This window comes from Planococcus citri, chromosome 5 (genome assembly GCF_950023065.1).
Source record: "Planococcus citri chromosome 5, ihPlaCitr1.1, whole genome shotgun sequence".
NCBI classification, from domain to species: Eukaryota; Metazoa; Arthropoda; class Insecta; order Hemiptera; family Pseudococcidae; genus Planococcus; species Planococcus citri.
Window position 1 is genome coordinate 48,575,442 of NC_088681.1, and position 15,384 is coordinate 48,590,825.

The 15,384-nt window shown below is 34.2% G+C and overlaps 1 protein-coding gene across 1 annotated transcript in view; it reads right to left on the reverse strand.

Annotated features, from left to right (window-relative positions):
* Positions 1-15,384, reverse strand: part of LOC135848099 (cationic amino acid transporter 2) — a 198,528-nt gene that overhangs the window by 171,132 nt on the left and 12,012 nt on the right. The window contains exon 2 of the mRNA XM_065367878.1: positions 10,073-10,211. The gene's annotated coding sequence lies outside the window, so the exon portion shown is untranslated. The remainder of the gene's footprint in view (positions 1-10,072; positions 10,212-15,384) is intronic.

A 15,384-nucleotide genomic window follows, 5' to 3' on the forward strand; every position in this document is an offset into this window, starting at 1 on the left:
GATCATCAGCAAATAGCAGGGTATTGACATGGGTGTCATTGATTTCTAGCCCTTTTGGCTTGGTTTTCAGCCATTCTTCAATCATATCGTCAAAGTAGAAGTTGAACAGACTACATGATATTGGGCATTCCTGTCTTACTCCTCTTCCTATCTTCTTTGCTTCTGACATGTTGAAATAAATTAAATCGTTAAAATAATTATAAAAATAATAAACAATAGAAATAAACGATAGGGAAAATAAATATAGCACAAGGTGCTGGAAGCCAAAAGGTGTGAGATAGTATTTAATTGAGATGTTACCCCAATCAAAATCCTGATCGCACTGAACCCAAATTTGGAATTGATTTAGGAGGTTAACGACGTTTGTAGAGGGGGAAAATCCTACCTGCTTCTCCCTCTACCAACCCCTTAACCAAGTAAGTAGGTACTTAGTGAATGTCATAAATCCCTTAACCTGCAGGTGTGAGAAAGATTGGGAGAACAATGGAGTGATGGGCTTCGGCAGGTATCAATTAAACTGATGAACAATGATCAGCAGGGGGTCCGAAATAAAACACCTGCTTGATCCCACTTGCTCTATAATTCCAAACACATGTTTCCAGATCTTACTCTTATTACATTATCCGTGTATATTTCTTCAATTAAGGAGTTAAATTCCTTATCTGAGCATTGAAAATCCAGCCCTAAGCGAACTATTTGTTAGTTTACTTCAATTTTCCTCAGGATTTCAAACAACTTCTTCCTTTGTACTTGATCATACGCCTTCTCCAGATCAACAAAGCACATGTGGGTTTCTAGGTTATATTCTCATCTCTTCTCCATCAGCAGCTTTGTTGCATATAGGTACCCCATCTAGGCATAATCTTCCCTTTCAATATCCATTTTGGCATTCCAATATTATTGGCTCTGCATGGCTCTCAATTCTTCTTGCTAGCATCTTTGCAACTATTTTGTAAGCAGCATTTAGTAGGCTAATTCCACAGTAGTTTCCTGGGTCGTTTCGGTCCCCTTTTATTGAAAATGGGTATTACAATTGCAGTATAGAAGTCTTTGGGTATAAGTAGTAGCACCTGGTAGTATTTTATTGTAGAAAGTATAGACACTGGACCTGCGGAATAAGACAACCAACTGCAGGCCGAGGAGAATGGAAACGGTAAAGAAAGTTTGTGTAGGGAAAATTTATCCCGCTGAGTGCTCTTGGCGGCGCTGTACTTCACTCTGCAGGCAACGAGAGAAAGGGGCGGTAGTGATATTTTGTGTAGAGCCAATTTCTCCCGCTGAGTGCTCTTGGCTGCGCTGTACTTTGCATGTATTTTGTTCAAGAAATCAACAACAGCGCAGTCAAGAGCACTCAGCGGGAGAAATTTTCCCTACACAGGTTTTTTTTGGCAAGATGGCTGCCAGTTGGTTGTCTTACTCCACAGAGCGGACAGGTCCAGTGTCTATAGTAGAAAGCTAGCAGTCTCTTCTTAACGGTTTTGTGGCATTCTTGAATAAGTCTGTTAGTAACTTATCGATAAAAATTAAGGTAATTAATTTAAAAAAATTTCACTTCTCTTGAAAAAACTTAAAAGTTTTTAATAGTTTCCAATTTCAGAAAAATTTTGGTATTTTTTTGTTGCAAATTTTGTGTTGTTAAATAACCTTAAATTTTCAAATAATTATTTTTGACAATGTGTGGTAGGTAGTATTTTATAAATTTATCAGCTTATAGAGAATTTGGCAAATTTTGAAATACTGTAGACCATCTTGGGGATTCAAATGCCAATTGTTGTGAATGATTGTGGCAGTTTTTAAACGAAGCTAATTTTTTGTACATTTGGACATTTTCTACAAATTTTGGTCAAATTTCAAAAAACTGTGCCAAATTTTCAAAAAGTGTGTCAAATTTCAACAATGTGTGCCAAATCTTGAACATTTGTGCATTTTAAAAAATTGTGCCAAAGTTAACAATTTTTCCAAATTTAGAAAAATAGAGGCGAATTTTGAAATTTTGTGTAACAGTAAATTGTGAACGTTAAAAGAACACTCCTCATCCTCTCTCTCCTCTAAAAAAATTGTCAGATTTTAAAATCTTTCACACGTTTTTCTAGAAAACTAGGTCATCTGAGACTCATAAATGAGTGAGTATCGAGAGTAGAATTGTATGAAAAAAATCGACATTAACATGTTATAAATAATATCACAACTTTTCAAACTGGATCCCTTTACTTACTTTCCTACAATCTTTCTTGAGAGCTCCATATGGAAGGAGAGGGAGATTATATCCAAGGGAAAAATCGAAACTACCAAATCAGGATCTTGACACCTAAATTTTCATACCCCATATCACAATTTTTGCTCTACTGAAGATTGAACCTGTCCACATGGTGTTGATTTGGGATCATGGAAAACGAATGTGAGGATTGATATAACCCCTGTTCCTCAAATTTTCATAAATCAACTATCAATCAGCCAATGAGATGAATAATTTTGGGAACAATTATCGAATTTTTAGGTGTTTAAGTAACATCAAAATAAAACAAAAATAAAAAATTTGAAATTTTACCATAGCAAGAGAGGTAAATAAAATTTTAGCGAAATCTTGATTTTAGAAATTTATCAAAAAAAATTCCAAAAACTTTTACTAAAAAACGTTTAAAGAAACAAAAATAATTAAAAATGTCAAGCTCGTAATTATTATGATCAATATGATCTCAAAAAAAAAATCACCCATCCAAGTTTATTTTTATTAGGTAGGTAACTGATCGAAAATCGGTTTTGAGAGGTTTCATCCTGAATACGGTCACTATAGGTAAATAGGTATCTTTTTTTCACTCGTTTCTTCTTTGCATTTGTATCGTACTTTCTACTTTTGTCAACGTCAACAAATTACCAATTTCATTGCCCTGTTCCGAATCAAATTCGAAGCAGCCTACAAAACGGAAATAAGACTAAATTTAACGCTTCCCTCTCATCCGCGTTCTTTTGTTCTCTCACAATCGTTCTAAATAAATTGGTATCATCGAACTGTGAATGAAATAGAAGGTACGTTGGCTCGGTAAATACACTTACTTATAAGGCTTCTCTCGCAAATTCGTAGCTTTTTTCCAGCATAGCGTAATAACACACGAAGGCGCTCGAGAGTACTATTCGAAAAAAAGGTAACATTTATCTCGGTGCATAAAAAGAGAAGCAACTTTACACTCGAGCTATTCAAAGTACTCACAATACTTGTAAAAGCTTAAATGTTCGATTTTTTCCTCTCTTTTTTTTCAACGAAGAAACAGGTACTCGAATGTTTGAAGTTGGTTTTTGAAAAAAAAAAATGTTTACCAGCGTTTTTTCCCCTCTATAACTCGTACGTCGTATAAGATGTGTGATGTGTTATACGATTACACTACTCGCACAGCAGGTGGACTAGGAAAAGAGTTAGAAGCTGGGTATATGGATAGATCAATAATTCTAATTTAAAAAGAATCACAACAGTTGGCCGAGTTATCCACCGCCACCACCATCGTATGTACTATAAAGAAGCTACTAGTATGGATTAAATGGCCACAAAGGAATGACGCACAGAAAAAGAAATGGAAAGAAAACCTTACTTGTAGGCTCTATTATCCACGTATCGCCTCTTTTCTGTGTACCAAATCACATCTTCTTCGGGGTGCTTTTCTTTTTCTTTTTCTTTTTTCCCCCATTGTTTACACACAAAAGACGACCGACACGAAGTCTTTAAAACAGAGACGAATTCATTTGAAGAAATAACTTCACGTCAGTCTCACGCTATGGGCAATTTCGTCTTCACCTCGTCTACTACGTGTACATAAACGACATATCCTTAGAGAGACTATGAAGAAGCAGGGACTGTGGTGACTGGAAAGATAACACGAGACAGTAGATGAATTTTTCTTACGCCTGAATTTCATTGGGAAAAACCGCGAAACACGCGCCTAGAAGCATTTCAAAAACAGAGCAAAAACAACCGATCGATAATGAATTGTATGGTGTTGTTTTGCCACCAAATTTACCTCTCTTTCTCTTTCTATTCACACTTGCAAGTTTCGTTGAAGCTTTCGCCCCGCATTGTCGTCTTTACATTCGCAGATTTGGAATTATATTCGTTTGAGTGACGCTGACATTTCCATTCATATCGTACCAAGTACATAGATGTGTGTTTTGGTTTCTAGACCTACTGCTCTATATACTGCTTAATAGTGCTTACGTATTGAATTCTACTCGTGTGCTGAGAATATAACGTCAATCGAAATACTATCCTGAGGAAATGTACACGTTGGTTGTGAAAAGCACAGATATTCGTATCGTTCGATATTATTGCTCAGAAATAGAAATTAGAAAACGGTCTACGAATTGGTTGACGAGAAAACAATCGCACGAAATCATTCTTAAGCTTTGTATTTTTGACTTTTGAGTCGACTGACACCATGATTTAAGGATCAGTCGTTCAAATGCTGAAAACCAGCAAGGGGGGATAACTGGAGACCTTCTTTACTCCCACTTCAACGAAGAAGAAAATTTCCGAATTGACGTAACCTATACTCATGTAGGTACGAGTATTTCGTTTCGACAAAAAGATGAGATGTTTTTCAACAACGATACGTAAATTGGACATTATACTCGTTTCTGACCTACTAAGAAATACCTAGCCAACGAAATTTCGACCCAGAAACTTTCTTTCAGAGGGCTAAAATTACCTACTCCAACTCGTATAGTTGAGATATACCTACCCTTATACCCAAACAAAAAAAATAGGCAAAGCTTAAGTACACGTACTCGTATATATGTTAAGCATCCGCCTAAAATTACAAATTCGACCCACACACACGTGTATCTACATCTCCGATACCAACTCGTACTATAGGAAATTCACCACATTATATAAAGATACAGCCGCCATTATAATTTGGAATTTAATTAATTTCCCATTTAATAAAACGCCTATACTTACACTGTCGATTAATCGTGGTAAACAGAAAAAAAATACGTTTTCTGTTGAAAGGAAATTCGCTAGTAATTTAATGAAAGAAGCTTTTTTCAAATTGAAAAAAACAATAACAAAAAGACTAAAAGAAAATAGGTAAAGTAGTCTACGTATAATAGGCAGCAAAGCAGAATGTGGAATATACGAATACGTCTAGAATTCATCACGTATCGATATTTTTCGCTGAAACGAACCAAATTCGTGCATAATGTTTTCAAATTGTTTGTTATTCTCGTCACGTATTTCGAGTTGAAATTTAATATTACAAATTTTACGCCGCCGCCGTTGTCGTTGCCGCAACCGGCAATACAATCGAACCATTCGAATGAGGAAATTTTATGAATTGATACTCCATTTCATTTTGAAAAACTTTTAATGCGATTGATTGACTGATGATGGGGGAAAAACAGGCAGTTAAGAGGATTCTTAGCTTTATAATTTTTAATGACGATGTACTGAGACCTACGTGTGTTTTTTTTTTCATTCGTTCGTGTTTTGTTGTACCTTTATAAGGGTTGAAAACTCGACTTTCGAGTGAAAAGCGAGCTTTACTTTTGTGTACTTATCGGCATCGTGTAGGTATGGAAGGGAATGCGAGGAAAGAATTATTGGAAAAAGTTGCAAATTCATTACTGCGTTCAATAACCTACAATCAATTGGTGAGTGTTACCTCTTCGTTATACTCACGAAAGGTAAGGGCAAGAAGCCACAAGTTCTCCATAATAGGGCGGATTGAATTTTTTTAGAACCTATCCTACGTTGAATATGTACTTAGCTTACAAGCTCGTTTTGAAATTGAAAAATGTCTCCTCCCTTTCCTAAAGTTGTTGGAGTTTATGAGATGATAATAATTCTCCATTTTTTGATTTCCTCCCCAACTCGAAAAAAGTTATGTGGGGAGCCCAGTAAATTTTCAAAAAAAAATCAATAAAAACCAGTTTACCCAAATTTTTCCATTTATTTTGCTATATAAGGCCTTTTTTAAGAAGAAATCTCCCTCAGATTCCTAGTCTTTTTGTACATACGTTACCTCAAATTAGGAAAAAATTAAATTAAATATTAAAACTTAAGTATAAAAAATTGCTTGAAAGGTTTTCATTTCTGTCAAACTCTTTTTTAATAATCCCATATGCAATAAAAACCCTCCTATCAGTCCCTCTCGCAACGTTGGACTCCCTTTCAAAACTCATTACCTAGAAAATGGCTGAACAGGTTTCGATGAAACTCTTCACCAATCCTAAGGAATCGTTCATTACGTAACAAGTGGATCTGTTTTCAAACAAATTGTTTACGCATTGGCAAATTGATTCAATTTTCAATGAATTGTTCGTGAAGAGTATCAATTCATTTAAGGGAACCATTCGCGAACGAATTGATTAATTTTTCAATTTATGAATCAATTCGTTCGCGAATGATTCACCAAAAATTATTCAATTCGTTCGTGAACGATTCACCAAGAATTGAGTAAATGAAATGAATCGATTCGTTCGTGAACGAGTCTTTTATACGAATCAATTCGTTCGCGAATGATTTACCAAAAATTGTTCAATTCGTCTGCGAATGATTCACCAAAAATTATTCATTGTGAACGATTCACTAAGAATTTAGTAAATGAATCGATTCGTTCGCAAACGAGTCACTTATAAGAACCAATTCGTTCGCGAATGATTTACCAAAAATTATTCAATTTGTTCGTGAATGATTTACCAAGAATTGTTCAATTCGTTCGCGAATGATTCACCAAAAGTTATTCAATTTGTTCGTGAACGATTCACCAAGAATTCAGTAAATAAATCGATTCGTTCGCGAACGAGTCACTTATACGAATCAATATTCAATTCGTTCGCGAATGATTCACCAAAAAGTATTGAATTCGATCATGATCGATTCACCAAGAATTAGGCAAATGAATCGATTCGTTCGCGAACGAGTCACTTATACTAATCAATTCGTTCGCGAACGAGTCACTTATACGAATCAATTCGTTCGCGAATGATTCACCAAAAATTGTTCAATTCGTTCGCGAATGATTCTTGTCCATGAATTAAGTAAATGAATTGATTCGTTTGCGAACAAGTCACTTATACGAATCAGTTCGTTCGCGAATGATTCATGAAAAATTATTCAATTCGTTCGCGAGCGATTCACCTAGGAATCAATCAATTTGTTAAATCGCCAATTGATTGTGAATGATTCGATTCGATTCACTTCGCTTGAAAACAGATCAATTCCTAACGATAGTTTCACAAAAAAAAAAAAGCGAATCAATCCTAAATTAATTGATCCGTTTGCGAATGATTCGCCAAGAAATCAATCAATTTATTTAATCACCAACCGTTCGTAAATGATTCGATTCGATTGTAAACAAATCGATTGCTATACAAATGTTTCAAAAAAAGTGACTCAATTTGTTCGTAAAAGATTTGTATTTGATTAAAAGTCGATCTTCTCACGTATAATGGGCGAGTGTTTTTTTCACTATTTCTTTTCACGTCCATCTTCAATCTTCATTTTCCAAAATGTTTCCCTAAAAAAAAATGTGGGAAGAAATTGGCTGAAACCATCATTATGAGCAGAATTTTTTTATCAAAATTCTTGTAACCTTTAGAATTAGAACCATAAAAAAACCAAATAAACAGAAAAAAAATAAAAATAGCAAATAAGAGAATACTTAAGTAAACATGTCAGAAGAAATTTATTGAATGCCGAAATTATTCATCCTCCTTAATCCATTTCGTAAGATACTGAATTTTTTTGGAGTTGGCGGTAGAGTGATACTTAGAATAAGGGGAATTCAGTTGAGCCCAGGAATCTGAAATCCCCAATGATGCTTCTAAAGTGAGAAAATCGATCATTCAGTTACTGATAATTTAATGTCCTCTCCTCTTTCATAAATACCTAAACTGGTCCGAAAAAATCGTTCACTGCAGTTCACTTTGAGGCATGCTAAATTTGAATTTCGCATGATTTTTATCGAATCGAAAAACTTAGATCCAAGATTTCCCCTCCTCAAGTAGCCTCAATCGCCCCTCTCACATTTGTTATTGTCAACTTTGAAAACAAAGTAGGAATTTAATTGGTATGTATTTTTAAACTTCTACTCTAAATATCTCAACAAAATGAAGCCCATTAGAAAAAAAATGAACAATAATTTATCTAAGTATCAATAAAGAACTCGTCCGTACCCTAAAATTTCAATGTTTTTTTCGAAAACTACATAAATAGTTGTTTTGGTAGGTATTTCATTATTTATTTTTTTCAGAACAAAAAATCAATTTTGTGGGGCAAATTCAAAGGCACTTGGGATAGGGGGGCATTTTTATTTTTGAACTAACAACGCACGAATTAAAGAAAATAGGATGAATGTTCTTTTTTACCTATTCTTTTTCGCTGATTCATATTCAAATTTTCAATTAGAAATTGTTCTTTCAAGAATGTATGTACCTATACTTATTCGCTGTGTCAGTGTATCTTTGTTGAGGATGTAGAGTGAGGAGGGAGGGGACAAAAGTCCAGGGTGTTAAATAGTCTTGCTAATTCTGAAAAGCACCTGTCATGCTTTGCATCAAAAAGTTCTTATCAGACTTTAAACTTTTCAACATGCATCCTAAGATTTGAAGCATATTCCTTTTTATTCTGCTTCAAGTTATCTATTATCGAAGAAAAGGACTGCATTTTTTGAAGACCATTCATTTTGAATTGAAAGTCATACAGAATTTTTTTTAGCTTTGTAGGTACTCCTGGAGAGGAGATTTAAGTCCTCAAAGTGGGGGAATTTTCGAGGTACGACCGGAGTGAAGATATGGGTTCTCAAGGAAGGAGCATTATCCAGGTGAGAAAATATATGTTTCGAATGCTTTCGGAAACGTTTCATTTGAGGTCTTTGGAAGTGTTGATTATAGTTCCAACTTAACATTGTAATTTTAGAGTAAATCCCTATCTCTTTACGTTTGAATAAAAGTAAGTATCATGTGCTTGCGCAGTCATAAGTTAGGTACCTACTCGTATTTAATCCATCGAATGATAAACACGTATTTAATCCCTAAATCATTCTAAATATTATATTCACTATACTTATTATTTATACCTACCTACTTAATTCTGGTTTATTTACTGGCGATGGAATATGTGCTATGAAGTACCTTATTTGCCACAAGAGCTTACATGATAGAAATATATTCGTCGTAATAGGTTTACTATCGCATCGCGTGACGAAACTTTTTATTATACGTACTTTTCACCAAGATATAAATATGGTAAAAGTATATGCGGAGCTTATACGGAGCTATAATGAATGCTATCTGCTCTCTAATTCAACCCAAACAGTCATCGCGGTTTCAAAAATCGTCGATCACGATCTACGATATACGCGGCGCGACGAACGTCTTATTTAATAAAAGCATCGAGCACGTTTTCCTTGTTATTTTATATTATTATACGCGAATGATGAGATGAGAGCGAGAATCGAGCAGAAAAACTCGCCGATTCTGTCGGTTTCGCGTCGTCGAGCAATTTATATTAAAAAGCCACGGCGCGATGCGAATTTTCTAACGGAAATACTGGCGCTTGGTTATGGGGTTAATTTGTTTCTCGCTTATATATATTACAACTACACAGAGCATTCTCACTAATGACGATAACTATACTGGGACTAGAGAGATATTCATTCAGCGAGTCGCGATCTATCGAAATCCGCGAATAAATTAGATTAAAATGCTCGGCTACAAGTCTATGTTATATCCGCGTACATCGCACAACCTCCCCCATATTTCATCCCTTCCCTCGATGAGGTGGTCGATGAGTTGATGTGCGAGTAAATTTAACGAAAATGACCCAATTTATCCGGCCTGCTGGGCGGATACGGATACGACGGCTACAAAAAAACGAACAAACATCGTAACCAAAGCTAAAGCATCGTCGCTCGTTCCATGTTGTGCAGTAATTTGGGATAACTACTAATTAAAAACTTTTAAACAACGAAAAAGCACTACCTCGTGTTGGATTTTCGCTTCGCGACCCGACCCCGAGAATCGTCTTTCGTCGCGTCGAGCTTTTGTGTACTCGTATAGCTATGTGTACTTAGCTACTTACCGAGCTTTTGTTAATTCGAGCAGGTGGGTGGGAAAACCTTGACTGGTCTTGTTTGAGGCTGGTTTTCTATACGCTTGTGTCGAGGTTCTCCGATGATGGCGGTTTTGGTCAAATCTCAGATTACTGGTAACGTTGAGTCCTGTAAAACGTGAAATTTATGTTTTTAGAATAAAAAAGTACTACCGGAGTGATGTAGTGACTCAAAAACGAAAAATAATCTTGATCAAAATACATCATTAATTATGTTGCAGTTTCAGAAAATATTTACAAAAATGCAATTTTTTTCAACTAATTTTCATAGGTGTGATTATTTTTCAAAGAAAATGTACTCATCGCAGATAGGAAAAAATTTGAGGTTCTAATTTTGCTAAAATTGCATAATAATGTATATTCTACAAATGAATTTCAGATTGATGGACTGTCGCAAAAATATGTCAGGGGTTCGAATTAGGTCTAAATTGAGGTTGATAGTGTAATTTGGCGTCTTTCATGATAATATTGCTAGAAAAAAAACATGCAAAAAAATTAATGAAAATTGACCAAAAAATAAAGAAATGTGATAGGTATACAACTGTGCCTATCATGTTTATGCGTTACTATTCGGTTATTGACTAGTGGTAACACTGTGTTGTCCTCGAGTGGCAGAGCTAAAGCTCTTTAGGCAGAGCGGACACATGATGCTACGAGAGCTATGGAGGGCATAGTGTGTATTTGAGTCGACGCGGATACATCTATCTTGGTTAATGTCTGAGTGTTAATTTGTTCTCCTCTTTGCCAGTAATGGTTCAAAGTGTTTTTATGTTAATGTAGCTGTACTTTGTACAGTCCTTCATGTCAATGTTTGGTTATCTCGTATAATCTCTTTTTATTGTGTTAAAGTCCGGTTGTTAACTCTATCTCTTAATTTTATGTTAAGGTACGAGCATTCGCATGCTCTCAGGTACTAGTAGATAATTGCTGTACTTACCGATACTGTGTAATAAATCCCAGTAACAAGGTGTGTAAGCTCTTTATTTCATGGTATATGTTATGATATTGATAACTAGAGCTCGGATTTTTATGATTTGTCATATTTTCATTCTTTGCAGAAGATCGCGCATATCCTATGGATTTATGTGAATCATACAATTCTGAGTAAAATGAGCCCAACTTGTTAGCGCATATTTTGCATAATTTGGGTATAAATGCATATTTTAGACATTTTAAGCGCATATTCGTCATATTTTGGCCATTTTTTCCATTTTTCAGTCATATTTTGGAAATTTTGGCCAAAAAATCCATTTTTGGTAGTACATATTTTTCATTAAAAATTGAAAAAGTGGAAAAAAACTGAAAAAAAAAACTTTTTTTAATCGATTTACAGTTAACCTAATATTGATTTTTCAAAGTCAATTTTTGAATTTCTTAATTTTCTAGCCTTCTCTTCACCTTTGAAATGAAAAATCCTTTCTATAGATACCCATATTGATGTTGCATTAAAGTGCATATTTTGTCATAATTTGATCAAAATAAATGCATATTTTATGCGCATAAAATGATTTTTAAGCGCATAAAAATCCGAGCTCTATTGATAACCAACCACGCTCCAAAGAATCTTCAACCTAGCCAGGCAACCCAGGTAAAAGTATTCAAGTCAAAGTAGCTATCGTAAGGTAGTCATTCCAGGAAATATCACTATATGTATAAAGGTAAGGAATTATCTCCCTACAGTGGTTAGTAAAATCTATATCATATCATTGGCGCCCAACGTGGGTCACTTGGGGGGAAATTTGCCTATAAAACCTCGCTAAAATAGCTTTAAAACGCGAATAAAATACCTACCATAATCATTACAAACCAGCAAAAAAATTCAAATTCTGGTAAACTTTTATAAAATTGAATTAAAAACACTGTAAGTACAAGTACATCATCATAAACTAAAGAAATTTCAATATAATTTGGCAAAAATTTTGTGAGAATGTGTTGAAAAGTTGTCAAGTAAAAGGATGGAAAAGACTAAAAAAAAACGTACAGAATGTTGGGGAAATTGTACATAAAATTGCTAAAAATGACTTGAAAACATGAATAATGCATTCAAATCCTGAAAATTGAAAAAAAAAATACTTGATAGAATTTTCAGTAAAATTTGGCGAGATTTCAATAAAATTGGCACTCATGACTCATCGCAGGTAAATTTTGAATGTGTAGTGACTGGTTGAAAAATACATTTTTTTAAAAGTTGAAAAAAAAGTTGAGATATTAAATTGCTGGAGAAAAGTCAACTTTCGCTGGAGGATCCAAATCGGTTTTAAAAAGGATGCAATTAGGGGGGAGGAGGTAACTTGGATTTATGTACAAATTAATTTTTAGATTTTTCATCTCGAGTTATTCTGTCTTTTCCGTCTTCGCTCAAATGTCCATAATACACATGCGAATTAGTGGTTTTTCACTGATCAATAAAACTAAATTGAACACGTGAAAAATCGAAGGGAGTCAAATGTTTCACTTTAAACAAGCCGATATCTGAAACCAAATTTCGGTGGCCAGTATTAATCCTTACCGGACATAAAAAAGTACGGTATTTGCCAAATTCGAAAAATCAACGTGTTTTTTCCAAATTTTAAATCAAAAATCGATAATAGGTAAATGAGAAATTATTGAATATTTTTCAACAACTTTTTTTTTTCAATTTGTGGTGCTTTTAAAACTTTTACTTCTGTATTATAGAAGGAGTTTCAACGATGTTTTATGCAATATTCTTGCTCAATTTGGTTGAATTTTACATCAATTTCATTACTTTTTGGTAATATTAAATGATATAAATGTCTTTTTGAAGCATTTTACTTTATGTATTTTGATACGTTTTGGTACATTTTCTTGCATTTTTGGCAAAAATTTTACCAACATTTTATTTCCTTTTTTATTATTATTTTTTAAAATTAATTATTTAGTTTCACAGTAGCCGAGTATTGCAAAAATTCAAAGTCGGTAACGCTGAATATTTGAGTATGGAGAGTCAGAGGGAATAAACATAAAGATATTATCTACTCAAAATTGGATGTGAGTGAGCGAACACCACTAAAACAAACTTTGAACGAATGTGTTGCCTTTTTTTGAAGAGGCTTTCTACATTGAGAACTGAGCAAAATATGGTCGTTTGAGTGTTTGCATAGTTTGCAAATTGAGGAAATTATAAATTATTTTTTAGCAAAAAATCACACTAAAGAAAAAGGAAGTATACGTTTCCAAGCTGCACTAAGTCCATTTTCAAGGTTTCGGAGGTTGCAACTCCATATAGCATGAAGTCGCAGCCCAAAATGGCTGATTTTTTGATATATTGTGTCCAAGGGTCTTGGCTACAACATATCAAAAAATCAGCCAATTTGGATAATTTCTCGTTTCCTGGTGCAGTTTGGAAACGTGTGCTTCAAATATATATGGATATAAAATTGGACCGAACATTGAAAAATGGGGAAATTATATTGTGGTACTTCTCCTTCTAGCCTGCAACTGAAATTTCAAACATTTTTGCAGCGCCAAGTGTAGGAAAAAAAGTTTTAAAAATCGCAAGTTTGTCAGGTTATTTTTTGTACCACTATAACTTTCTCATTCCCCTGCCAACTTTAATTTTCATCAAGATTGGTCGAACATATTTTCAAAGAAGTAAAATCCTGAAGAAAACCAAACAATTTTTTAGTACATATATTTTTCAAGTTTTTTTTTAAAAAAAAGTGTCAAAAATTATCCTTAAAAAAATCATAGTTTTTTAAAAAAATCTTATAAATGGTAAAATCGTTTTTTGTTCGAAAAAAAATTAATGTTGGCTCAATTCTTCATAACCTGTCGAGGTCAATGACTTTGAGGAAGAGATTAATGACCTTGAGGGAGGGATCAATGACCTTAATTGAAAAGTCAATGTCAATACGGTTCAGGATAGGTGCCCTCCAGAAGTAGGTTAGTACCAAACTAGAAAACAAAAGAAAGTCCCACCACTTTCAACCTTCTTCCTGTGAACCTTATGACAGGTGTTCAAATTGGTACCGAAAATGGGGTCCTTTTCTACCTTATACCTCTTACTATTTTGGAATGACAATCAACAAAGGAGCCTTAAGGAATGCTACGTATAACAAATTTCCTGAAATTCGATGCATTGGAACAATTTTGTAAAACAGAACGAAATCACTCAAAAATCAAACATACTTGTAGTTTTGGAAAATCAACCAGATCAGTACAAACGTGAGTATAAGATTTGAAAAAAATTCTGATGCATTGTTAAGTAAGTACATACATTTTTGAGGTGCTTTATTGAAAAAAAAAAGGAAACAAAATCATTCGAAAATGAATATTAGGTACCTATCCACCTACGAAAAAGATTTGTAAGTACATGAAAAAGAACATTTCGAGTCACGATTCGATGTTACTCCATTTAGAAAAATACAAATTTTTGAGGACTGGTTCAATATAACGTCAAAATTTTTCACCATCATTCTGGTAGAGGAATATTGTGCAACATTTTTATTACCTACCCAAAATGTCATCTTTTTATTGCTAAATTCGATTTTTGAAGACAAAGTTTGTGCAGAATTTTTTATTCCTTTGAAAAAATTAAAAATTCCAAACTGCTTTATCATGATATCTACCTACCCATCTATCTACCTACCTACCTCCCTATTTCACCAAAAGAAGAGTCCTTGGAAACAAATACCTACCCAGAAATCTATGCCTTACTACTCATCTAACGGTTCATCAATTTTCTCGATTTTTCCAGATTTCTGTAGAAAAGGTCGGAAAATGAGCCCCGTTTCAAAACCTTTTCCCACCACATTGAGTTTCTGAACAAAAAGAGAAATCATTATATGTAATTATATTTCCTGCTGTTTCGCCCCTACCTATTTCGAAAAATTCGTTGATTTGCAAAATTTAATCAACTTCTGATGTGTTTTACATATTTTCCTGAACGAAAACATTCTTCATGAGCTGCCTTCAACTTTAAAAACAAATATCCTAAGATTTTCAGTGTGCCCATGGAATATTACGAATGATAATGATCTCGGCTCAATTATACATATCTCCAAGTCCAACAATACGACTAAAGATATCTTATTCCATTCCACCATAAGCTAATGGAATACCCATAGAAACCCGATACTGCCAGAAGAAACGTTATTACTGTGCCAATGAAATACGTCACCAACTCTCACTATAAAATAATAATTATGTGTAATTCCATTGGTATAGGTACTAGAAAATACACACAGATAGATCACAATAACCGTATTGATTTCTCAATATGAATGACGTTCAGTAATACCACACCTCCGTCCCATAATACT